At 42.9% G+C, this 25,269-nt stretch overlaps 1 protein-coding gene across 1 annotated transcript in view; it reads left to right on the top strand.

Moving 5' to 3' along the window:
* Positions 1–25,269, top strand: part of LOC138365505 (WAP four-disulfide core domain protein 2-like) — a 194,179-nt gene that overhangs the window by 350 nt on the left and 168,560 nt on the right. The window lies entirely within an intron of this gene.

Genomic DNA, 25,269 nt, shown 5'->3' with positions numbered 1-25,269 from the left:
CGCTGTTTGTCGAGCAGTGTCTTCTCTGTTGGCATCATGACGTTCCGGTCTTGTTCTTACTCTCATGGTGGGTAGAGTAAATAGTGCCATAATTTGAGTATTTATGGTAGGTTGTTCTACTTTTATGTGGATTGCTTCAAGAATTTGTAATCTTTTGACATCTCGAGTTTTGTCTATTATATAGGTATTTTTGTTCAACATTTCTCTTGTTAGGGTGATGTCATGGGCTTGTTTCATGTGATTTCTGGCGGCTCCGGATTGAAGATGACAGGTCAAATGCCTCGTCAGCTTGGTCGAAGTCATACCTATGTACTTAGATTGAAGGTTACATCCTTCGTGGGGGTAAGTGTACATGTATACAACGTCTGACTGCTGTAAAGGATTCTCCGTCGACTTCGGGCTGTTTTTGATAAGGAGGTCGGCAATCTTGGTTTTGTAGAATATGATCAGGTCTATTTTTTAGTTAGGAGTAATACTTTTTACTCCTTAACGGATTATTTCTTTCAGTATTCTTTTTTTTATGTTCACTGTGCATGGTTGATTTGTAATATAATTTTATTGGAGGTATTGTGGTTTCTGTTCTAGGTTTAGGATTATACCATCGGTTCAAGTGTCTTCTTATAGCAGCGTTTATTTCCGTGTTGCTATATCCGTTGTTCACCAATACCTGTGTTGTTCTTTCAAACTCTTTACTCGCGCTGCTCCATTCAGAGCAGTGGGTAAGCGCTCGACGAATATAAGCATTGAAAACACTAACTTTGTATCTTTGGGGGCACTCACTTTTACCGTTCAGGCATAATCCTATGTTGGTAGGCTAAGTATATACGCTGGTACTTAAAGAGGTTCCTGTTTTTGTTACTCTTTAAGCACCAACGTATATACTAAGCCTACCAACATAGGATTATGCCTGAACGGTAGAAGTGAGTGCCCCCAAAAATACAAAGCCAGTGTTCTCAATGCCTATATTCGTCGAGCGCTTACCCACTGCTCCGAATGGAGCAGCGCGAGTAAAGAGTTTGAAAGAACAACACAGGTATTGGTGAACAACGGATAAAGCAACACGGAAATAAACGCTGCTATAAAAAGTCACTTGAACCGATGGTATAATCCAGAGCCTAGAACAGAAACCACAACACCTCCAATAAAATTATATTACAAATCAACCATGCACAGTGAACATAAAAAAAGTAGAAAGAATAATGAATGAAATAATCCGTAAAGGAGTAAAAAGCATTATTCCTAACTAAAAAATATCATATTCTACAAAAACAAAAAAGACTACCGACCTCCTTATCAAAAAGAAGAAAGAATAATGAAAGATTATATATATATATATATATATATATATATATATATATATATATATATATATATATATATATATATATGTATATATATATATATATATATATATATATATATATATATATATATATATATATATATATATATATATGTCGTACCTAGTAGCCAGAACTCACTTCTGAGCCTACTATGCAAGGCCCGATTTGCCTAATAAGCCAAGTTTTCATGAATTAATGTTTTTTCGTCTACCTAACCTACCTAACCTAACCTAACCTAGCTTTTTTTGGCTACCTAACCTAACCTTACCTATATATATAGGTTAGGTTAGGTTAGGTAGGGTTGGTTAGGTTCGGTCATATATCTACGTTAATTTTAATTACAATAAAAAAAATTGACCTCATACATAATGGAATGGGTAGCTTTATCATTTCATAAGAAAAAAATTAGAGAAAATATATTAATTCAGGAAAACTTGGCTTATTAGGCAAATCGGGCCTTGCATAGTAGGCTGAGAAGTGCGTTCTGGCTACTAGGTACGACATATATATATATATATATATATATATATATATATATATATATATATATATATATATATATATATATACAACTTTAGAACACTTTCCCACCAGGAGACTCGAACCCTAGCCAGCACAGAAGCCTTCCAGCAACTGGCATAACAGGTACGCCTTAACCCGCTCCACCACCTGCTCAGACCCCTAAAAGAGATGGTAATTTCGGAGTATTTAAATACCCCAAAGATCATCACCTCCCAAGAGCACTAGAGCAAGTGAGGGGTCATTTATACGTTTATTTCATCAAGTCCCTGTTAATATGGGAGAACACTGTGTCTATGAACTTAAGGCACAACTCTCCTAAACACGAGAGTGAAGTATACAACTTTAGAACACTTTCCCACCAGGAGACTCGAACCCTAGCCAGCACAGAAGCCTTCCAGCAACTGGCATAACAGGTACGCCTTAACCCGCTCCACCACCTGCTCAGACCCCTAAAAGAGATGGTAATTTCGGAGTATTTAAATACCCCAAAGATCATCACCTCCCAAGAGCACTAGAGCAAGTGAGGGGTCATTTATACGTTTATTTCATCAAGTCCCTGTTAATATGGGAGAACACTGTGTCTATGAACTTAAGGCACAACTCTCCTAAACACGAGAGTGAAGTATACAACTTTAGAATACTTTCCCACCAGGAGACTCGAACCCTAGCCAGCACAGAAGCCTTCCAGCAACTGGCATAACAGGTACGCCTTAACCCGCTCCACCACCTGCTCAGACCCCTAAAAGAGGTGGTAATTTCGGAGTATTTAAATACCCCAAAGATCATCACCTCCCAAGAGCACTAGAGCAAGTGAGGGGTCATTTATACGTTTATTTCATCAAGTCCCTGTTAATATGGGAGAACACTGTGTCTATGAACTTAAGGCACAACTCTCCTAAACACGAGATTGAAGTATACAACTTTAGAACACTTTCCCACCAGGAGACTCGAACCCTAGCCAGCACAGAAGCCTTCCAGCAACTGGCATAACAGGTACGCCTTAACCCGCTCTACCACCTGCTCAGACCCCTAAAAGAGATGGTAATTTCGGAGTATTTAAATACCCCTTTCTCCTGGTGGGAAAGTGTTCTAAAGTTGTATACTTCACTCTCCTGTTTACGAGATCTCTTTTAGGGGTCTGAGCAGGTGGTGGAGCGGGTTAAGGCGTACCCGTTATGCCAGTTGCTGGAAGGCTTCTGTGCTGGCTAGGGTTCGAGTTTCCTGGTGGGAAAGTGTTCTAAAGTTGTATACTTCACTCTCGTGTTTAGGAGAGTTGTGCCTTATATATATATAAATATATATATATATATATATATATATATATATATATATATATATATATATATATATATTAAGTTTTATTTGTATTGATCACTTTAAGTGCGCTTAAGTGTTTTGTTTTTTAAGCATTTTCCTTTCTTTGATAGGCAATTATATTCAGTATGAGTTCTTTGTTTACCAGCTATTTGATTGTGATTTCTGTTTTTTCTTTTAGATCTGATGATGAATACGAGAAGTATTCGAAACGTTATGTTTTTTAAAGTAAAGATTCTGATACAAGATGTTCAGTATATCCCTGGTTTTCCTATTAATCTAAAAAAAAAAATATATATATATATATATATAAAGTTGTATATATATATATATATATATATATATATATATATATATATATATATATATATATATATATATATATATATATATATATATATATATATTGTGAGAGTTTTAAGTGGTTTGGAATAAAATGAAATTGGTATGAGGAATTGAGCTCGGAAAATTTCTAAAAATTTTCTTTATTCTTTAACCTTTATTCCTGTCGTGATATTCAGTTAGGTCGCCTGAGGAAGGACTTGCTTAGCTAACACACCAGTGTAGTAAGCAGCTCATTCCTCACTTTGGGACCATGTATGAACATTTGACTAGGCGCGAGCAAACGCCGAGAGCCCAATGAAAATTGAAATCCCATCCACTTTGGTCGTCGACCTTCGCCAATCGCCAAAGCGAATCTTACGAGTAGGTCACGGGCTCTCACAACAATAATTTATTGTTGTGTGGTGCCGTATATTTGGTCCAAAGCTCAGAATCAGTCTCAATTTTATTAGTCGAGTGTGAAGAACACTTGCATAACAATTATAATGTGTGGGGTGTAACGAAAAGACAGTGTTAACCATAACAACTTAGTTTATTCAATAAAGTACTAACTACTACAACAAAACAAAACAAAATGTCAATGACGTTACTCGAAATACTTCCTGTGACACTATCAATGACAGCTAGACACCAGCCCTAATTCTTATCTGGCTGATGGCTAGGCTCCTTGAGACTACTGTAGCTGCTTGCAGGAAAGTAAATTAACCCAAACGTATTCTACGTTACTCAAATTGTCAAAGAACAATTCTCTTAAAGCAATGGGCGTTCCCTTGGTTACGTTATATTAATTGCCTCGCAATCACCTCACTGAATACCACTACCAGATAACCAGGAGAATATATGTGTACCCAAGTACTCGTCTACAGCCGAGTTCACCCACGACAATGACAAATCACAGTGATTTATGTTACAATCCGATTGCAATGACAATACTGCAGAATTTAGTAAAATAACATACAAGACATGAACCCTCTAGAACACTGCCCCACAATGGCTTTACTGAACTGCAATCACATACGGTGATGCTCAACACTAGCAACAATCACTATCAAATATCAACCCCTTTGCAATAACACACACGGCAAGTACTCTAATTTCCAAGTATTAGAATACTGCACACACTTACTGTTGCAAATGACCCCAGTGCTCTCAATAACCCCTCGAACATAGGTCCCAAACATTGCAATCACCACACAGTAAATAACACAATAACACGGGGCACCGTGACACTACGATTATATATATATATATATATATATATATATATATATATATATATATATATATATATATATATATATATATATATATATATATATATATATATATATATATATATATATATATATGCGAACAAGCCTGAATGGTCCCCAGGACTATATGCGAATGAAAACAGTAAATAACTATATGCGAATATAAACAGTAAATAACAGTAACTCATTTCTGGGGTGTGAGTTTTCATTCATATATATATATATATATATATATATATTATTAAATATGACCGAAAAAGTAAGATTAATAATTCTAACACGAATTTTCTCAATCTTTCGTACATTTCTTTTCACTGTTGGAGGTAAATCAAAAATCAATTCTCCAAAATTCATTTTTATTTCTAGTCTGACGCGACACGAGCGCGTTTCGTAAAACTTATTACATTTTCAAAGACTCTGTAGGGTAAGGCAGGTCCTAGTCAATAACGGCTTCTCCAATGGTTTCGTCGAAGACATCATAAGAAGGAAAGTGAAAAGCCATGCAACCTCTGAAGAGACAACTAACACAACACCTATACCCCCTATTAGACTATTTTACAGGAACTTCTTTTCCACAGCTCATAAAACGGAGGAAAGGGTCCTGAAAGATATTGTTAATAGAAACGTTATCCCTACAGACAAAAATCAGAGGATTCAACTGACGATTTACTATAAAACCAGAAAAACGGCCAGCCTACTCATGAGAAACTCTCCAGACACAAAACAGAACGCTTTAAAAGAGACTAACGTCGTCTATGCCTTCAAATGCCCTCTTGGGGACTGTACGCTCCAAAAAACCCAGTATATAGGCAAGACAACAACATCTCTTTCTAGGCGTTTAACGATGCATAAGCAACAGGGCTCCATTAAGGAACATATAATCTCTTCCCACAACCAAACCATCGCCAGAGAAATCCTAGTAAACAACACAGAAATCATCGATAGATACAGCGATAGCAGGCGGCTTGACGTTTGCGAGGCACTACACATCAAGAAGTCAACACCAGCAATCAACAGCCAATTATTGCACAACTATATTCTACCCACCTCAAGACTCCGCTCCAATAGAGAAGCATCAAGAAATATGGACCAATAGGCTTTCTACAAACACTTTTATTCAATATCCATTGTTTCGTGTTCTGTCTTGTGTTGATGAAGATAATACCCTATTAATACTCTTGTTCTGTCTTGTGTTGATGAAATTAATACCCTATTAATACCACATCTTGTTCTGTCTTGTGTTAATGCCACATCACCCCTTCCACCTCACTCAAATGTAGATATAAAATCGGAGATGCGTAAGTTCTATTCGGTTGTGTATTTGTGAAATAAAGTCTTTGAAAATGTAATAAGTTTTACGAAACGCGCTCGTGTCGCGTCAGACTAGAAATAAAAATGAATTTTGGAGAATTGATTTTTGATTTACCTCCAACAGTGAAAAGAAATGTACGAAAGATTGAGAAAATTCGTGTTAGAATTATTAATCTTACTTTTTCGGTCATATTTAATAATATATGTTTACAGGAAAGACTGCTACCAAAATATACTAATATATACATATATATATATATAATTACTGCTGACACATGTAACCTAAAGCTATCAAACGTTATTGGGAACACTAAGGAGTGTGGGGAAACTCCAGGCAGCTAGTCTCCTTTTTAAATTGACTTTAATAAGATAAAGTTATGTCTTATTTATTTTCTTAGTAAGTAAGAATTAATGGAGTGAACTGTATATACTTGTAAACTGCCTGAAATCTTCTTACACACTAATGGGAGGGACAATTGGTAGCCTAAACCACTTTGATATGGCTCCTTCTTAAACTTCCAATTGTTTACCTTTTATAATGTTATATCATACTACATGTGGTGGTTCACTTATCATTATCATACCACATATGGTGGTCTAATCTACTAATAATAATTACTAATTATGACTACTAATACTGATACAACAAATGGCTTAGCTGAGCCAGTAGTGGGGGCCCAGTAAGGCATGTAGGTGTAGCTTCCAGATAGGTGTGATCCTGGCCCTTGTGCCACGTAATGGCGGCTGTTGGGAAGGACAAGGCTTGGCAAACAAGTAGTTAATAATGTGTATGAACCAAATGTCTGCATAGATTCTTGCTGCTCCTCTCACAATTTACCTGTATGGAATGCAAGGAATTAATCAAAGATCCCTAAACATATCAATTACAGGTATGACATGAAGTGTGAGGGCTGTAATGGAGTACACGTACATGGTGTTTGTTTTTTTCATGTATCGTGACCGACTTATTTATAAATGAAAAAATGTGCGCACTATAATTTCAAATACAATACTTGATAAGCCGGATACGGTCGTTGTTGTGATGTTGATAGGCTGTATTGCTGGTTGTTGACACGTAATTGGGGTGTCTAGTTGTTTCACCAGCTCTGGAGCCAAGTACAGCGTATGGCTGTTTCTTTGTTATTGTTGTGTAGCTGGGAGCGTCGGCCAGTGACTCGCTAACGCCCTGAGGCTGGTTCATTCCTCAAAGTAATTTACATTAACAAGGGAACCTAGCTACCTTACGGTGTTAATAATTATATTCAGTCTTATTGATTACTTTTTTGTTAAATCTAGATACAAAACTATTCTATAAACAATGTTTAATATTGTAAATATACGATGACGTCTATGACGTCACAGAGTCTCCCATTTTCCATCCTGAAGGGATTACAGACTAAGGGAGACTGTGTTATGTGTGTGTCGAATTCCCGACAAGGAGATTTCGCACTCCTAAATCACATGGGTGAGTGATTTATCGATCACGCATGCCAATAAACACTCTCGAGAGTTATGTTACTCGACAGAGCGATGGTGGTCTCTCCAGACACCCTCGTCACTCACCAAATTCTACCAAAATTACGTTAATACTGCAACCCACAATACACACATATATATATATATATATATATATAAATCTCACTTGTCACGGCCCTGGGAACAATACAAGAAATTAAGACCACACTGTGGTACACTCCACAATAATCATTGCCAGGAATCACTGACGTTACACACACACTAACCTGAGTGCTCAGTGTTGGAATTCCACACCTGCAAGACTACACATGGAAATGATATCACTCCGTCCCACGGACGATCAAAAATGATTAATTACCATAATGGAATAATATAATTATTACATGGACATCCTCACAGTCCTTGGCTAATCTATGTATACTCTGTTCCCGTGTGTACCCACACACACACACACACAATGTATGTCTGTGTACACAAGACGTAAGTCGCTCTGGACTGACAAGATGACAATAAAGGGTCATTATCTCCTCGTCCACACTTCACTTCACCTCACAGGGGCTGGCGTGACAATGTGAGGAACACTTGACTTTCGAATTCAAGCTTTTAGAGACTAACTGATCACCAGAAATACACACATAGGTACTTACTCATTCATACTGCCGGCTTACACACCATTCCCATACATCAGGCACCCCGCTACGGGTGGCTGGCTTGCTCACGGCAATGGTAGGCGGCGGTAGTACCTCACGTGATATTTTACGTACAATTGGCGCGCACTCAAACCCTCCCCTCACAACATGGCTTGGTTCGCACCCTCGACCCACCGGTGAAGTGAAGCGTTCGTACCCAGGTGACGCGCACAACGATATCATCTTACACAAACATGGGAAATCTGCCTTAAACTACTGACACGAATTTCCCCATTCCCGTCGACTGCTACAGAGCACTAGCAAGTCTAATCATCACTGGTATGGGATCTACGAGTCTGTTACTGCTCGTATGCACATTACCCCACAACCCCAGATCACTATACCTCTACCCACTGTACACAATGTCTTTCTCCCCTCCAAGCGACGACTTCGGCCGGATTCTGTGACGACCCTCGTCGTCGACGAAGCAAGAGGTGAAGCAGTTGAGTAATCAAGTCACCACGACGCCCTATACTCAATTTGGCCGAATTGAGTACAGAGAGCGTCTTGACAAAATGGCAGCTGAGTTCAGAATGTCGCTTACACCCGTGATTCTCGCGTTCTCTTCGAAATAACCAATGAGACGAAGGCATATAGCGGCCTACCTGACTCAACCAATCAGCGACGGTATAGCAAGGCCCCTAGGGCAACTCCAAGATGGCCGACCAACATGCCGGCTCAAGATGTTAACTAAGATGGCGGCTGTTTCCATGACGACGACTCAAGTGGCTAGCGCGCGGGAGGCCCACAGCTTACCCCATGCCTAGGGCCTAGCTGTTCCCACGCAAAGAGTCTCGCTCAAGCCATACAATGAGATGATGCTATCGGCATATCTCTGTCCACAGACGTGCTACTCTGGCCAGGGTAACATTTCTGGACTGCTGATGACTGGGGCTCTCACATGAGCCCAAACACTAGATGTTTCGTTTGCTGGTTACCAAACTTAAGTCCGCCCACTTAACAAGTGTACTGGCTCCCACAGGCATAAGAGCACTATTGTAAGTGAGCTGGTGAACCATTTCCACACATATACATACATACATACATATATATATATATATATATATATATATATATATATATATATATATATATATATATATATATATATACATATATATATATATTGTGACGGTAAAGCGTTGGTGTTCGGCTGTTTCAAAAGCTAGGGGCATGGCCTCGTCACATAAAAAAAAAAAAGAGAAAAGCTGGAACTTTCGTCTGTGGTAAGGTAATGGGAAGACACACAAAACACAAGTAAATTTAACAATGAAATTTTAATTACGTTAGAAAAGCAAGACATGAATAAAATTGGACATAAAATGTAACAGACAAGTCAACAAACAAAATAATAAGAATAATCACTGGCAAATGAAAAGTTACGTTAAGACAAATGAATAATAGCAAAGTAAATATTAGTGCCGGAATATTGGCTTCGAGCTGCCACCTCCCTTAGTACACGTAAGCCAAGGCTTAGTCTACCAATGAGACGTGTCAACTGCAAGGAGCACTGGGATATTCTGCCTTCTCTGGGTCGCTGTAGCCCAGACATCAACTCGTGGCGGAGGGTCGTGGGGCAGGTGCGACTAGACACCAGCCAATCAGTGACCGGCAGGCGATGGACAAGCAGTTTGCCGGTTAACGGTGGCGGGGGCGAGCAGGTGTGCTGGATACGTTTTGCTCTCTGGGCAAAACGTTTTGGAGATACTTGTTGGATATATCTTCTATATTATTTGTTGATGTGACGTACTTTGGAGGGAAGAGCAGGCTCAATCTCTCTTGAAAGAGATTATCGTCACAACTCTCCCCCGAAGCCTGCGGTTCTGGAAGAAGTACGTCGTTATGTGGTGGAGTAATAGGTGGAGTTGTTTCTACTTCATAAACTCTGGAGAGGGCATCGGCTATGATGTTGTCAGACTCCTGGTATAGCGGATCTCCAGGTTGAATTTCTGCAGTTATCAAGCCCATCGTAGAAGACGTTGAGTTTAGAAGTGGGCTCGCTGCAGGAGGTGTAGGGTGGTGTGGTCCGTGTTGATGGTAGACCGAGCACTTTTCAAGTATGGAGTAAAGTGCTGGAGATTCAGGATGATGAAGAGTAGCTCCTTGCCAATTGTTCTGTAGTTCCGTGTAGCGGTGGTCGCTGACAGGTGTATTCTCTTCGCCTCGTTGCTGTACTAGGTCACCCCCGATGCTGGTACCACTGGCGGCGACATGGAGGATGAAGGGCTTATCTGACGAGGTGAGAGTGGAATTAGAATATGGCAAAGGAGCACTATTATGGTCCTGAAAATGGTTGGGAATATCAGTAAGGATTTCTGAATTAAAAAGCGCTGACTTCTTGTCAGGGCTTTCGGGAGGAGAAGCAGGGAAGGTCTCACTGTGGATGTATGGTTCTGTAAAAGCAGAGTAGTTAAACATGACAGTGGGAGGAGTACCGTTATATAGCTTCAGGAGGTTGACGTGGCACAGCTGGGTCTTCCGCCGCCTATCTGGAGTCTCTAGAACGTAGTTATGGTTGTTTCTGCACTCCTTGATGCGGTAGGGTCCTGAAAACCTGTTTTATAAAGGAGAACTTGGGATAGGGAAGTAAGCAAGGACGAAGTCTCCCGGTTTAAATTTTCTTACTTTGCTGGTCTGGTCGTAATGAGTCTTCATCCTCTCCTGTGATTTCAATAGATTATCTTGGGCAAAACTGTGGACTCTCTCTAGAATGTGTTGAAGGTTTTGAAGAAACTGGGGCACATTCTGATGCTCACTGAAGGTGGCATCACGTAGAGAGTCTTTGAAAGCCTTGAGGGGAGTACGGCACTTACGGCCGTAGAGCATCTCATAAGGAGATACTCCTAGGGACTCATTGGGAAGACTTCTAAAGATACACATTATCAGATCTATTTGCTTATCCCAATCCTTAGAGGTTTCACTACAAAACTTTTTCAGGAGTGCTTTGATAGTCTGATGACTTGGCACAAGAGAACCCTGTGAAGCAGGATGATAGGGGCTGGACAATACCTGTTTGATGTTGAACTCCTCCAGTGTCCTTTTGAAGAGATCACTGGTGAAGTTGGTACCACAGTCGCTCTGAACCTCCCTGGGAAATCCACACTGGGTGAAGATCTTCAATAAGTGCTTCACAACCGTAGCAGCCGTAATGTTCTTCACTGGAACTGCTATGGGGAATCTGGTGGTAGGACACAGGATGGTTAAGATATAGGCGTTACCTGAACTGGTCCGAGGTAAAGGACCAACACAGTCTATAATAAGTCTGTGGAAAGGTTCCGCAGGCACCTGTATGGGAATCAGTGGCGCTCTGGGAATAGAGATGTTCGGTTTACCTGCCATCTGACATGTATGACACTGTTTGACGTACTGTTTGACGTACTGTTTGACGCTATTTACCGTATCTGGCCAGTAGTAGTCTTGACGGATTCCATAGTAAGTCTTGTTGAATCCGTAGTGGGAGAGTGCTCCGTGGGCCAGGTGTAGAATAGTGTTCCGCAGGCTGGCAGGAATCACAAGTTGTTCGACATTGGCCCAATCGTCCTCCTCCTTCAGTTTTCTGGGTCTATATCTGCGGTAGAGCAAGTCGTTCTCTAGGAAGAACCCAGGAATACTGTCGGGTTGAGTCTCAGCCTGGAAAAATAATGGTGTCAAAGTAAGATCTTCCCTCTGTAACTTACGGAACTCCAACTTGGTCAGATTCGGGGGTAGTTTCTGAGGGTCTTGAGGGACAGCGGTAGCAGTAGAGTCAGCTGGCTGTGGTCGTGCGGCTTGTGCACGGGTGGTCACTAGAACCGGAGGAGAAACTTCATCACTCTCTTGAACCTTTGCTGGAACATACTCAAATATAGGGTTATCTGTCACAGAGGTACACACCTGGGGTTTGTCCATGACGATCAGGTTGGTCGGTTGCAGGTCTTCTGCCAATTCGTTGCCCAGGAGAAGTTGCACTCCAGGCATGGGAAAAGGCTTTTCCCTGACGGCGACTTGGACTTCTCCGTTCACGAAGGGACAATCCAGGTGGACTCTGGCGAGAGGATAACGAGTGGTAGCAGTGAGGTCAGTGATGAAGACAGTTTCTCCGGTGTAGGGGATGTTGGGCACAGCCGACTTCAAGATGATCGATTGAAGAGCTGCTGTGTCCCTCAAGATCTTCAATTTGAAACGTCCCTCCGGATTTGAACCGTTGGCAGAGACAGTTCCAGTATACAGGTGGTTACTGAAAAGAGAAAGATCATTAACATGAACACCAACATTCATCACAGGCTTACCGGACTTAGGAGGAGTTGGTTTGGGTTTTTGCGTGTCGGTGGTTCCTTTGTATTGAGACTTACCACATTTATCTATGTTATGTCCATAGTGTCTACAATACTTGCAGTACAATTGCGAGCCAGCATGATCGGTACTCACTTTCTCGTAACTGTACCACGACTTCTTACTGGAGGATGGTTCTGGTGTCAGCCGGTGGATGAGGCTGTAAGTGTCAGCCGACTTAGCACACTTCAGGTAGTCGGTTTCTTCTTTATCTGCTAAATATAGACGGACAGGAGGCGGCACACGCCTCAATAATTCTTCAACTAGCATCAGGTTGACGAGTTCTGCAAAGGTAGAGACATGTGCTGCTTCCAGCCATTTCATAAAATATCTCCTTTTGGTGTTAGCAAACTCGAGAATGGTAGTGGTACTTGCCTTCAGGTGGTCACGGAATTTCCTTCGATAACTTTCGGTGGAAAGAAGGTAGGCGTCCAACACTGCTTGTTTCAGAGTCTGGTAGTCATTCTCAGACGCCAAAGTACTAAGTGTGACTGCAGCTCTTCCTGTAAGATGTACTCTGAGAAGTGTGGCCCATTGGTCGGCAGGCCAACTAAGTTGATTAGCAAGGGTTTCAAGGGTGGTGAAAAACATGTCAACTTCTGCTTCTACAAATGATGGCATTAACTTACTTGCATGTGATATATTAAAACTGATGGGAAGATTGGCAGTAGCTTGCTGGCGTTGAGCGAGGTGTGAAGTTTCCAACGCGAATTCTCGTTGACGACATTCCATAGCCAGGGTTGCTTGTTGCTTGTCATGTTCGTGTTGCATCTCCAACTGGCGTCTTTTTGTTTCAAGCTGTACTCGTTCACGTTCACGGAGTAATGCAATCTCACGTTCTTGTTCTTCCTTCTTCAAGGCAGCCTCACGTTCTTGTTCTTCCCTTCGTATGGCAGCCGCTTCCCTTTGCTGCTCGAGGGCTTCCCTTTGCTGCTCACATTCAATCTTGGCCAGCTCTAGTTTGAGTTTCATCGTTGCCAAATCAGTTTTATCTGCAATAAAGTAAGTTTCGTGAGTTTCAGAGTCTATCTTACCTTGCTCTAAGAAGTGATCCAGTAACAGGTTGTGTATCTCATTTTTGTTGGCTTGGTAGTGAACTTCTAGTTGATACTCATGTGCAAGAGTGTGTAATTCAGTCCTCTTGGCACGACTTAAAGTCCCTATTTCACCTGCTGGATCTGCATGGAAAGCTTGGAGACGAAACATGGTGAAATTAGCAAATAAATGCACAACGAATATACCGTTGTGATATAGTGAATGTCAGAAGCAGGATAACGTGGCAACTGGTACCTATCCTATGGAATCTTTAACAATTAAAGTTAAGTACAAGATGTTAAATGTTTAATTTAAATCAAGGTCGCAGGAAATCTTGGACCCGGTACTCATGTAAGAGGATAAGGGCAAGAAAATCCTACTAAACAAGTGAAACTGAGTTTCTAAAACAAATGAAACAGTTAATTGCCTCAAAAGTAAAATTGGTAGTCCAAGGATGTAGGCATACCTTGCCGAGTCTCTATAGGACATAAGCAAGTTTTCCCACTGAAATTAATATGATACTTACAGAATTAGCGAACTTTTGTGCTCTGAAAAAGAAAGCTAATTCCCTACCAATGTATGTATCATCATCTCTGACTGAAGTGTAGGGGTGCGAGGTGTCAACTGGTGACGAGAACTGCTGCTGAGGTCCCAATTCAGCAACTAAAGTTCGTGCTAGAGGAACTATGGCCCTCTTTATCCTCCTACTGTCAGATTGCAGAAGATTAGGTGCACTTGACCCGGGGGCAGACCACAGTACCAGGGTACCAATATGATGATCTGTCGAAAATATGAGAAATATCCAAGGGACAAAAGATGGTAAACACGAGTAATAACACGGAGGGAGAGATGACCAATTAAGAGAATGACTGAGGCCTACAGTCACCACGTAATCCAAAGTTGTCTCACCTTCACCATATGGTACTCTCGGAATGCACAATACACACAGCACCATATAAAATAAAATGGAATATGAAAAATAGTTTTTTTTTTTTTTTTTTTTTTTTTATTATTATTTTCTACCACAGACGTGGCCACACATTTACAATGCTAACCAGCATATATACATTTTCTTCTGTCCTCCATGGACAGGGTTAGAGAAGTGTTAAACATACAGTTCAAGGGTTTATTGAACACTCAACCACAGAAGGTGATTCGGTGCTTTTAAAATGCTAAGCTAACCTACATACGTAAATACATAGATACACAGATTTACGTATGCCCTACATAAAGTATTAGATGTGTCTTTTACATAGTGTCATTAATGTACATTCACAAAGGTGAAATGTAATTCTGATCAGCTTCCATATATGCTTTATACCCATACATATACATACACACACACACATACACATACATATATACACACACACATGCATTCACATACATTTGTCTCATTTACCCTGACAGGGTAAGGTAGCTGATAAAGAAACTAGTGTGCAATTAAGCACTTAATCACTGAAGGTGATGAAGTTGCTTTTACAAGCTCAGGTTATATAGTTACATCACATACATACATTGTATGATTGATACATTACATGGTCAAGTTTGGATACAAGTCCAATATATCATCAAGTGTTCCAGTACTCATATAGTAACTACAGAGTTCAGCATACCTTAGCCCAGGAGGGCGAAAGTCAGTCAGTATGGGACATTCTACAATATAATGTTCAAGAGAGTGCATGTTTTCTCTTTCACAAAGTTGACACATTGTGTACTCGACATTTGGGTTTTGAGAAAGCTGCCAGATACGTCTATATCCCAGGCGTATTCTGGCCACTATAACATCACATTGCCGGGTTCTTGTTCTATTAGTCCCATATGTGAATGTCTCCTCACGATATCTATCATAATATTTAATGCTACAACTTTCAGGTCTTTGAGAATTTGTTAGGTCGGTGAGATTTTCATTAGATATTTGTTTAAGTATTCTCTTTGTCACTGCTAATGAAACACCCATATCAATTTCTACCACTGGTTTTCTGCAGGCTGACTTAGCAAGCATATCAACAGTGTCATGCCTTGAGATGCCAACATGTGATGGTATCCATAGGAATTTAATCTCAAATCTGTTTTCTTTGGCAGCTAAAACATTCATTCGAATATCACTGACTATTTTCTGGGTGTCACTACTATGTGCGTTCAATGCCAGGAGTGCACTCTGCGAGTCACAGTATATAAGTCCACTGCCTTTGTCTTTTAAAAATTCAGTGGCAAGGTATATGCCTGCAAGTTCGGTTTGAGTTACACTTGCCCAGTCATTGACGCGCTTCATTGCTGTATGTACGAGAGAAGATTGTTCAAATATGTTACATGCACATCCGGTACATCGTCCACCTTCTTCTACAGAACCGTCGGTATCGCACTGATAAACATCGTTACCCATACTCTGAGTACTTTCAGTGATGCTTTTCAGTGTTAACTGTTTTAACAATGTAGTGTGCACACTATCTTTCTTGGGCGCATTTACAAAATCAACTGATAGATCCCAGTTATCCCATGGAGTAATTGGCTGATTAATCATTATTCGAGTTGGGTACATATTTAATATTTTGATGGAGTTGGCTACCTTGTAGAACCAATATACATAATCAGATTTCGTTCTTCTTCTATAGACCTCAGGTGAGTGTAGCATATTAGAAAGTTTAGCTTGAAACTTCATGTGTTGTCTAGATCTACTCAATGCCTTCACGCCGAAAACTGTGCTAATAGACAAGATTCTCTCACTTATGGTAGGCAATTTTAACTCTGCTCGCATGTTAACTATTCTCGTGGACTTTGGAGCCCCAAGGATGAGACGCATAACTTCATTTTGCAAGGTTTCAAGAGATTTCAGCTCTTTGTCAGTATACAGTGTGAGATGTAGAGCATTGTAGTCAATCACAGAGCGTATAAATGATACATAAAACATTCTAGCAAGTCTCACGTTAAGCCCATGATTGACACCAACAAGGACCCGCAAGGGCTTTAATCTCTCCCAAAGTCTCCTCTTGAGAGAAGAAAGGTACCCAGGGTCGTTAATGGGGACACCAAGGTATCTGTAAGACTCGCAGTTCTCAAGTGCTCGCCCATCTATATGATAATTGGGTGGTGGAATACCACATGGAATGAGGGCACGAGTTTTCTGTACAGAGATAAGGAGGCCACATTCCTCAGCTCTAGTAGCAAAAGCGTCGAGCAGAACTTGCATTCTAGGCTCGGTGGCAGCCTGTAAACATATATCATCAGCATAACAAATGACAGTGTCTTCATTATTTGTTGGAAGATCTTTAATAAGGTTATGCATCAGAACGTTGAACAACAAGGGACTGAGGACCCCTCCTTGTGGAGTTCCCAGTTCAAAGTGTTTGCTCTCTGTGCTTTTAACACCATTAAACAAAACATATGATGTTCGATTAGACAAATAGCCCTTTATCCATTTCAGTAATTTTCCTTGTATTCCCAGCTCGGCAAGCTGTTCCAGTATGATTTCTCTGTTTGCTGTATCAAAAGCTGCTGCTAGGTCGATGAAGACTGTTTGGGGGGAAGCTTCAATATGTGCGAAGTACTCAGCAAAACAGTGTTGTGTACTGAGCCCAGGCATAAATCCAAACAGTTGGGGTGACAGGTGCCCCTGTATACGATACATGAGTCGGTTTAGAACAATACGTTCAAGCACTTTACAAACACATGATGTTAAAGATATGGGTCTATAATTATCTGAGTGTGGTTTGGGGATAGGAACAATGACACTCTTTTTCCAAGCATCAGGTAATACTCCTTCACGTAAACTCATTCTGTACAACACTAATAGTGGATTACCTGGTACGTGTGAGACTAATCTCAGTAGACTGTAAGTAATACCATCCTCTCCAGGAGCAGTTGATTTTCCCATCTTTAGTGCATGATTTAATTCCCATTCAGTTACATCATTAAGGTCCGACACGTCGATAGCTGTACAGGCAAGATTGATGGTTCCTTGTCTGTTGGGGCGTGTGTCATCAAGTTTGTGCTGTATGTTAATTGGGAGTGAGTCGTAGCTCGATGTTATTGCCCATTGATCAAGGAGGATGTTTGCTTGTTCTAGTGGGCTGTGGTGCAGCGGTTTGGTTGGGCTGCTTCTAGAGATTTTTCGTATCTTTTCCCAAACTTCAACAAGTGTTGTTTGCTCATTTATACTTTGTAGGAACTCTTCCCAATGTTTATTACGTATAACGTTGCTCATGTCTCTCACCTCTCTATTTGCAACTAGAAATGCATGCAAGTCACCTTGTGCTTTGGTTCGTTTGTATGCATCTCCAAGTTGCTTTACTCGTTCATGTTCTTTAACAAATACGGGGTCAAGGACCCACTTGGGTGGTGGTAGGTGTTGCCCACTTCTGCTAGGCTTACGACCTGTTCCCCAACACACCCATGTGTCATAGTAGGTAGTAATCGTATCAACGAGATCTCTGGAGAAGGCTTGTACATTCGTTATTGTGTAATCTTGATACCATTTTGATATACAATTAATAAAGTGGTCATGCAAGCCATATGGAATATTCATTTTCCGTCTCTGATGTCTATTAGGTACATCACACTGCACCTCATAGGAAGCAGAAACTGCATAGTGATCACTAACTAAGTGATTTACCAACGAACATTCCATCCTATCTTGCACAAGGTTTCTACCCATTACATAATCAAGTCTGCCTCCCAATAAATGAGTTTGGGTATCCGTAGTATACACGGTTAATCTGTTGTCATAAACATATTTGATAAATTTGCATCCATTATCGTTGTTAGTACTGTCTCCCAGCGCAATATGTCTAGCATTAAAATCCCCCATGTATATTGTCCCATGATTGTCTAGATCTGGGAACAATGTTACATTGAGTTTCTGGCTTCTGGCATATACGTTGAGGAATGAAAAGTGGCCTGCTGTAGTTTGTACATGAAAGTGATGGTACTGTGTGTGTACATTGTGTGACGTGCTCACAAGAATGTGCGGTAAATCACTTCTGACGTAAGTTAATAGGCCTGTGGCGTTACTGTTATTATAGGATGCATACCCTCTGATTTTTGGTTTCTGGGGTTTTGTTTATCATATTGGACGTGTAGGGCTCCTGTAAAGCAATTATATCTATGTTGTTACTGGTAACATGTGCAATTAGGTCATTCAGTCTTTTGTTGATGCTACGAATGTTCCAACTGAGAAACCTAATGGTCCTTGTGTCAACAGCAGCCATCGTCTTGGTGTTGTTCCTCCCTGGGACTGGTGGTCCCATTGTTGTCCTTGTCCCACTTACACAATGCGTCAATAAGTGACTCTACGACGTAAAGAGCCACACCAACCTGGCGTTTGGTGTCGTCAGGAACCTCTGGTGACATCATCAGTTTCTTGATCACTGAGCAACTCGGGATGGTCCGCGAGTGAATGTTCTCTGTAAGTCGTATGGCATAATTACTATCACGCAGAATATTATCTTTTTCATTCTCGTACTTGGCTTGAGCGCGTTCCTTAAGGTCATGAATCATTTTAAAATATTCTGATGCAGGTCGACTTCCGTTTTCAGTTAATGTTTCTGTGTCACTATCACTGTTGTCATCCCTGAGTTGACTGACGACGTCGCTGCCACCGCCTCCGTTGTCGCCGCTGCCGCTGCTGCTGCCGCCGCCGCCGCCGCCGCCGCCGCCGCTGCTGCTGCTGCCGCCGCCGCCGCCGCCGCCGCTGCTGCTGCTGCTGCTGCTGCTGCTGCTGCTGCTGCCGCCGCCGCCGCCGCCGCCGCCGCTGCTGCTGCTGCCGCCGCCGCCGTCACCACCACCACAGGAACCTTTACCAGCGCGGGCCACGGCTGTGACACAGCTGCATAGAGGCTGCTGTATCTCTTGTGGAGGAGCCTGACGTAGCGCCTGTATAATTTCAGTCAGTTCAGCTACCTGTGCTTGCAAGGTTGCCAACTGTTCTTTAACTGTTGTCTCAGGCTGTTGTGTGTTGTCAGGGGCGTTGCTGGTACTGTCACCACTATGGGATGGGTCAACAGTACTAGAGCCGGCATCAGTAGGCACTTCTTGTGTCTCGGGCACTTGCCTCCTTGTGCCAAGGGAGGCTGGCCGTTTGGTACAGTCTGAGTGCCAGATGGTGACTCCTTCCATACCACATCTGAAACACTTCAGCGGCGGTTTAGACGGAGTCACAGATTCAGGTTGTTGCCCTGCTTCTGTTGCAGTGTTCTGTTGCTCCTGTTCCTGCTTTCTTTGGTCTCTGGTCTTCTTATACTGACAGTCCTTCAGTGGATGAGGACCGGAACAGAGAGCACACTTGGGTGAGGGGCACAAGCAGTACTTAGCTATGTGGCCACTGCCACAGCACTCGTAACACTCCACAGGGTTCGGCTCCCACACCCTGAACGTGCTGGGGCGCGCATACAACCCACCAAACCAATACTGGTCAGGTGGCGGGTCAGGCTTTTTCCAGACTATGATTATTTGATCAGTAGGCTTACCATTCATGGTCAATCTTCGTGCTCTGTGAACCCCGTCTAATTCATAGGCCCACTCTAGTGGATACTTGTGACTGTACCTGTAGACTAGGTATTCATCCATCTTCTTGTTCCGTGTTGGATTATCTAGAGGGGAGAGCTTTACATCACTTATTTTCCCTTGTAGAAGAGCCTCCACAACCTGCTGCTTCTCTCTTGAAACATACACATATGGGGAGTTGACATGTGGACGTAGCACACCTGCAGAGCCAGGTGGGTACACCTCGCTCAGTTTCTTACTCCACACAATCCGGTCAGCCACACTCGTGCCTTTAGGGAAGGTCAGACGTGTGTACTCGCTCCTTGGTGCTATCGGACGCCTTCCACCCTGTTGTTCACCAGGCTTCTGTTTCCCTTGTTTCCTTCTCTGGCTCTTACTTAGCACCTCCACAAACCCATCACTGGGTGGTGGGGTGGCAGTGTCACTGGTCATGGTAGGGGAGAGCCCTGAGGGTCCAGCAGCTACCTCCTCCATATCTGCTTCTTCAGGCGGCATTAATTGTTGCTCTAACCTCGTCCGATACCTGGTTAATACCATTTATAACCATGTGCTGATGAATAACATGACAAATGGCAGGGCAAGCAGCAAGCCTTACCAGTCATCAGCGCCAACAGTCATAAACCTGCTCTGAGGGGAAGAGCACTCTCAGTGGGTTTGAGGGTGCTCAGACGACTTGGATAAACACTTGGATATTCCACTTGGTTGGTTGGGACTCGCAGAGGGTAGCCCTTAGTGACTTATTCTCCTATGTGTGGACAGAATGTCCCCTAAGACAGCCTAACCCTGCTACAAGGGTGAACAGATGCCCAAGTCAAGTGGCCCCCCAGATTTTACAGGTAACCGCATGGGCCACTGGACCGTTCCACTTGACCTGTTGAAATGGCGAAATGAGAAGAATAAGAGAAAGTGGGGAAGATAAGTCTTATAACTAGGAGTGTACAGTTGCTCTGTACAAAGCTGGCATCATTGTAGTGTTGGCGGCTGTCAACCTCCCGCCAGGGAAGGGATAGGGGAGACCGTTGGGTCAGCGCTCTAACCGCAATGGTCAGAGGTCCGTGGGGGTCAGATTACGATCCCACAACTCTCCTTGCTGTTTGTTGCCTGACGCTGTAGATGCCCTGTGGTTCTTGCTAGAGTCTTACAGTGAGTCCCAGGTACACTGTACAGGTGATGCTGTGTTATTAGCACCAGCAATGCTGCATCAAACTAATGTTTGGTAGGCTTCCCCTAAGGGAGCAGAGGGGGCAGGCTGGCCTGCCTTCGACCTCAGGCGCCACTCCCTAGTTCACTCTAGGGTTCCCTTGATACTAGTGACTTATGCAACAGTGTTGGAACACTCAGCAGCACAGTAGTATTGTGACGATACCGCCCTGGCTATCACAGCACAAGGTTGGGGACGAGGGACTTGACCCAAAGAGGGAGAGGAGGCGCGCACATCCTCTCAGTCCAAGGCCTGGCCAGCGAATGATGAAAAATAGTAAAAGCTACGTTACCAAAGCCAAATACGCTTACCATAAATTACTACTTGGCACCAGTACCTGAGTGAAGCTCCCGGACAGGCCCCCACTTTTATGTGACGGTGAAGCGTTGGTGTTCGGCTGTTTCAAAAGCTAAGGTCATGGCCTCGTCACATAAAGAAAAAAAAAGTGAAAAGCTGGAACTTTCATCTGTGGTCAGGTAATGGGAAGACACACAAAACACAAGTAAATTTAACAATGAAATTTTAATTACGTTAGAAAAGCAAGACATGAATAAAATTGGACATAAAATGTAACAGACAAGTCAAATAACAAAATAATCAGAATAATCACTGGCAAATGAAAAGTTACGTTAAGACAAGTGAATAATAGCAAAGTAAATATTAGTGCCAGAATATTGGCTTCGAGCTGCCACCTCCCTTAGTACACGTAAGCCGAGGCTTAGTCTACCAATGAGACGTGTCAACTGCAAGGAGCACTGGGATATTCTGCCTTCTCTGGGTCGCTGTAGCCCAGACATCAACTCGTGGCGGAGGGTGGTGGGGCAGGTGCGACTAGACACCAGCCAATCAGCGACCGGCAGGCGATGGACAAGCAGTTTGCCGGTTAACGGTGGCGGGGGCAAGCAGGTGTGCTGGATACGTTTTGCTCTCTGGGCAAAACGTTTTGGAGATACTTGTTGGATATATCTTCTATATTATTTGTTGATGTGACGTACTTTGGAGGGAAGAGCAGGCTCAATCTCTCTTGAAAGTGATTATCGTCACAGCTCTCCCCCGAAGCCTGCGGTTCTGGAAGAAGTACGTCGTTATGTGGTGGAGTAATAGGTGGAGTTGTTTCTACTTCATAAACTCTGGAGAGGGCATCGGCTATGATGTTGTCAGACTCCTGGTATAGCGGATCTCCAGGTTGAATTTCTGCAGTTATCAAGCCCATCGTAGAAGACGTTGAGTTTAGAAGTGGGCTCGCTGCAGGAGGTGTAGGGTGGTGTGGTCCGTGTTGATGGTAGACCGAGCACTTTTCTAGTATGGAGTAAAGTGCTGGAGATTCAGGATGATGAAGAGTAGCTCCTTGCCAATTGTTCCGTAGTTCCGTGTAGCGGTGGTCGCTGACAGGTGTATTCTCTTTGCCTCGTTGCTGTACTAGGTCACCCCCGATGCTGGTACTACTGCCGGCGACATGGAGGATGAAGGGCTTATCTGACGAGGTGAGAGTGGAATTAGAATATGGCAAAGGAGCACTATTATGGTCCTGAAAATGGTTGGGAATATCAGTAAGGATTTCTGAATTAGAAAGCGCTGACTTCTTGTCAGGGCTTTCGGGAGGAGAAGCAGGGAAGGTCTCACTGTGGATGTATGGTTCTGTAAAAGCAGAGTAGTTAAACATGACAGTGGGAGGAGTACCGTTATATAGCTTCAGGAGGTTGACGTGGCACAGTTGGGTCTTCCGCCGCCTATCTGGAGTCTCTAGAACGTAGTTATGGTTGTTTTTTCACTCCTTGAAGCGGTAGGGTCCTGAAAACCTGTTTTGTAAAGGAGAACCTAGGATAGGGAAGTAAGCAAGGACGAAGTCTCCCGGCTTAAATTTTCTTACTTTGCTGGTCTGGTCGTAATGAGTCTTCATCCTCTCCTGTGATTTCAATAGATTATCTTGGGCAAAACTGTGGACTCTCTCTAGAATGTGTTGAAGGTTTTGAAGAAACTGGGGCACATTCTGATGCTCACTGAAGGTGGCATCACGTAGAGAGTCTTTGAAAGCCTTGAGGGGAGTACGGCACTTACGGCCATAGAGCATCTCATAAGGAGATACTCCTAGGGACTCATTGGGAAGACTTCTAAAGATACACATTATCAGATCTATTTGCTTATCCCAATCCTTAGAGGTTTCACTACAAAACTTTTTCAGGAGTGCTTTGATAGTCTGATGACTTGGCACAAGAGAACCCTGTGAAGCAGGATGATAGGGGCTGGACAATATCTGTTTGATGTTGAACTCCTCCAGTGTCCTTTTGAAGAGATCACTGGTGAAGTTGGTACCACAGTCGCTCTGAACCTCCCTGGGAAATCCATACTGGGTGAAGATCTTCAATAAGTGCTTCACAACCGTAGCAGCCGTAATGTTCTTCACTGGAACTGCTATGGGGAATCTGGTGGTAGGACACAGGATGGTTAAGATATAGGCGTTACCTGAACTGGTCTGAGGTAAAGGACCAACACAGTCTATAATAAGTCTGTGGAAAGGTTCCGCAGGCACCTGTATGGGAATCAGTGGCGCTCTGGGAATAGAGATGTTCGGTTTACCTGCCATCTGACATGTATGACACTGTTTGACGTACTGTTTGACGCTATTTACCGTATCTGGCCACTAGTAGTCTTGACGGATTCCATGGTAAGTCTTGTTGAATCCGTAGTGGGAGAGTGCTCCGTGGGCCAGGTGTAGAATAGTGTTCCGCAGGCTGGCAGGAATCACAAGTTGTTCAACGTTGGCCCAATCGTCCTCCTCCTTCAGTTTACTGGGTCTATATCTGCGGTAGAGCAAGTCGTTCTCTAGGAAGAACCCAGGAATACTGTCGGGTTGAGTCTCAGCCTGGAAAAATAATGGTGTCAAGGTAAGATCTTCCCTCTGTAACTTACGGAACTCCAACTTGGTCAGATTCGGGGGTAGTTTCTGAGGGTCTTGAGGGACAGCGGTAGCAGTAGAGTCAGCTGGCTGTGGTCGTGCGGCTTGTGCACGGGTGGTCACTAGAACCGGAGGAGAAACTTCATCACTCTCTTGAACCTTTGCTGGAACATACTCAAATATAGGGTTATCTGTCACAGAGGTACACACCTGGGGTTTGTCCATGACGATCAGGTTGGTCGGTTGCAGGTCTTCTGCCAATTCGTTGCCCAGGAGAAGTTGCACTCCAGGCATGGGAAAAGGCTTTTCCCTGACGGCGACTTGGACTTCTCCGTTCACGAAGGGACAATCCAGGTGGACTCTGGCGAGAGGATAAGGAGTGGTAGCAGTGAGGTCAGTGACGAAGACAGTTTCTCCGGTGTAGGGGATGTTGGGCACAGCCGACTTCAAGATGATCGATTGAAGAGCTGCTGTGTCCCTCAAGATCTTCAATTTGAAACGTCCCTCCGGATTTGAACCGTTGGCAGAACCAGTTCCAGTATACAGGTGGTTACTGAAAAGAGAAAGATCATTAACATGAACACCAACATTCATCACAGGCTTACCGGACTTAGGAGGAGTTGGTTTGGGTTTTGGCGTGTCGGTGGTTCCTTTGTATTGAGACTTACCACATTTATCTATGGTATGTCCAAAGAGTCTACAATACTTGCAGTACAATTGCGAGCCAGCTTGATCGGTACTCACTTTCTCGTAACTGTACCACGACTTCTTACTGGAGGATGGTTCTGGTGTCAGCCGGTGGATGAGGCTGTAAGTGTCAGCCGACTTAGCACACTTCAGGTAGTCGGTTTCTTCTTTATCTGCTAAATATTGACGGACAGGAGGCCAAACCATCGCCAGAGAAATCCTAGTAAACAACACAGAAATCATCGATAGATACAGCGATAGCAGGCGGCTTGACGTTTGCGAGGCACTACACATCAAGAAGTCAACACCAGCAATCAACAGCCAATTATTGCACAACTATATTCTACCCACCTCAAGACTCCGCTCCAATATAGTAGCATCAAGAAAT

This window comes from Procambarus clarkii, chromosome 17, assembly GCF_040958095.1.
Source record: "Procambarus clarkii isolate CNS0578487 chromosome 17, FALCON_Pclarkii_2.0, whole genome shotgun sequence".
Lineage (NCBI taxonomy): Eukaryota > Metazoa > Arthropoda > Malacostraca > Decapoda > Cambaridae > Procambarus > Procambarus clarkii.
The sequence above is the reverse complement of the archived record's forward strand: the minus strand, read 5'-3'. Positions and strand labels throughout refer to the sequence as shown.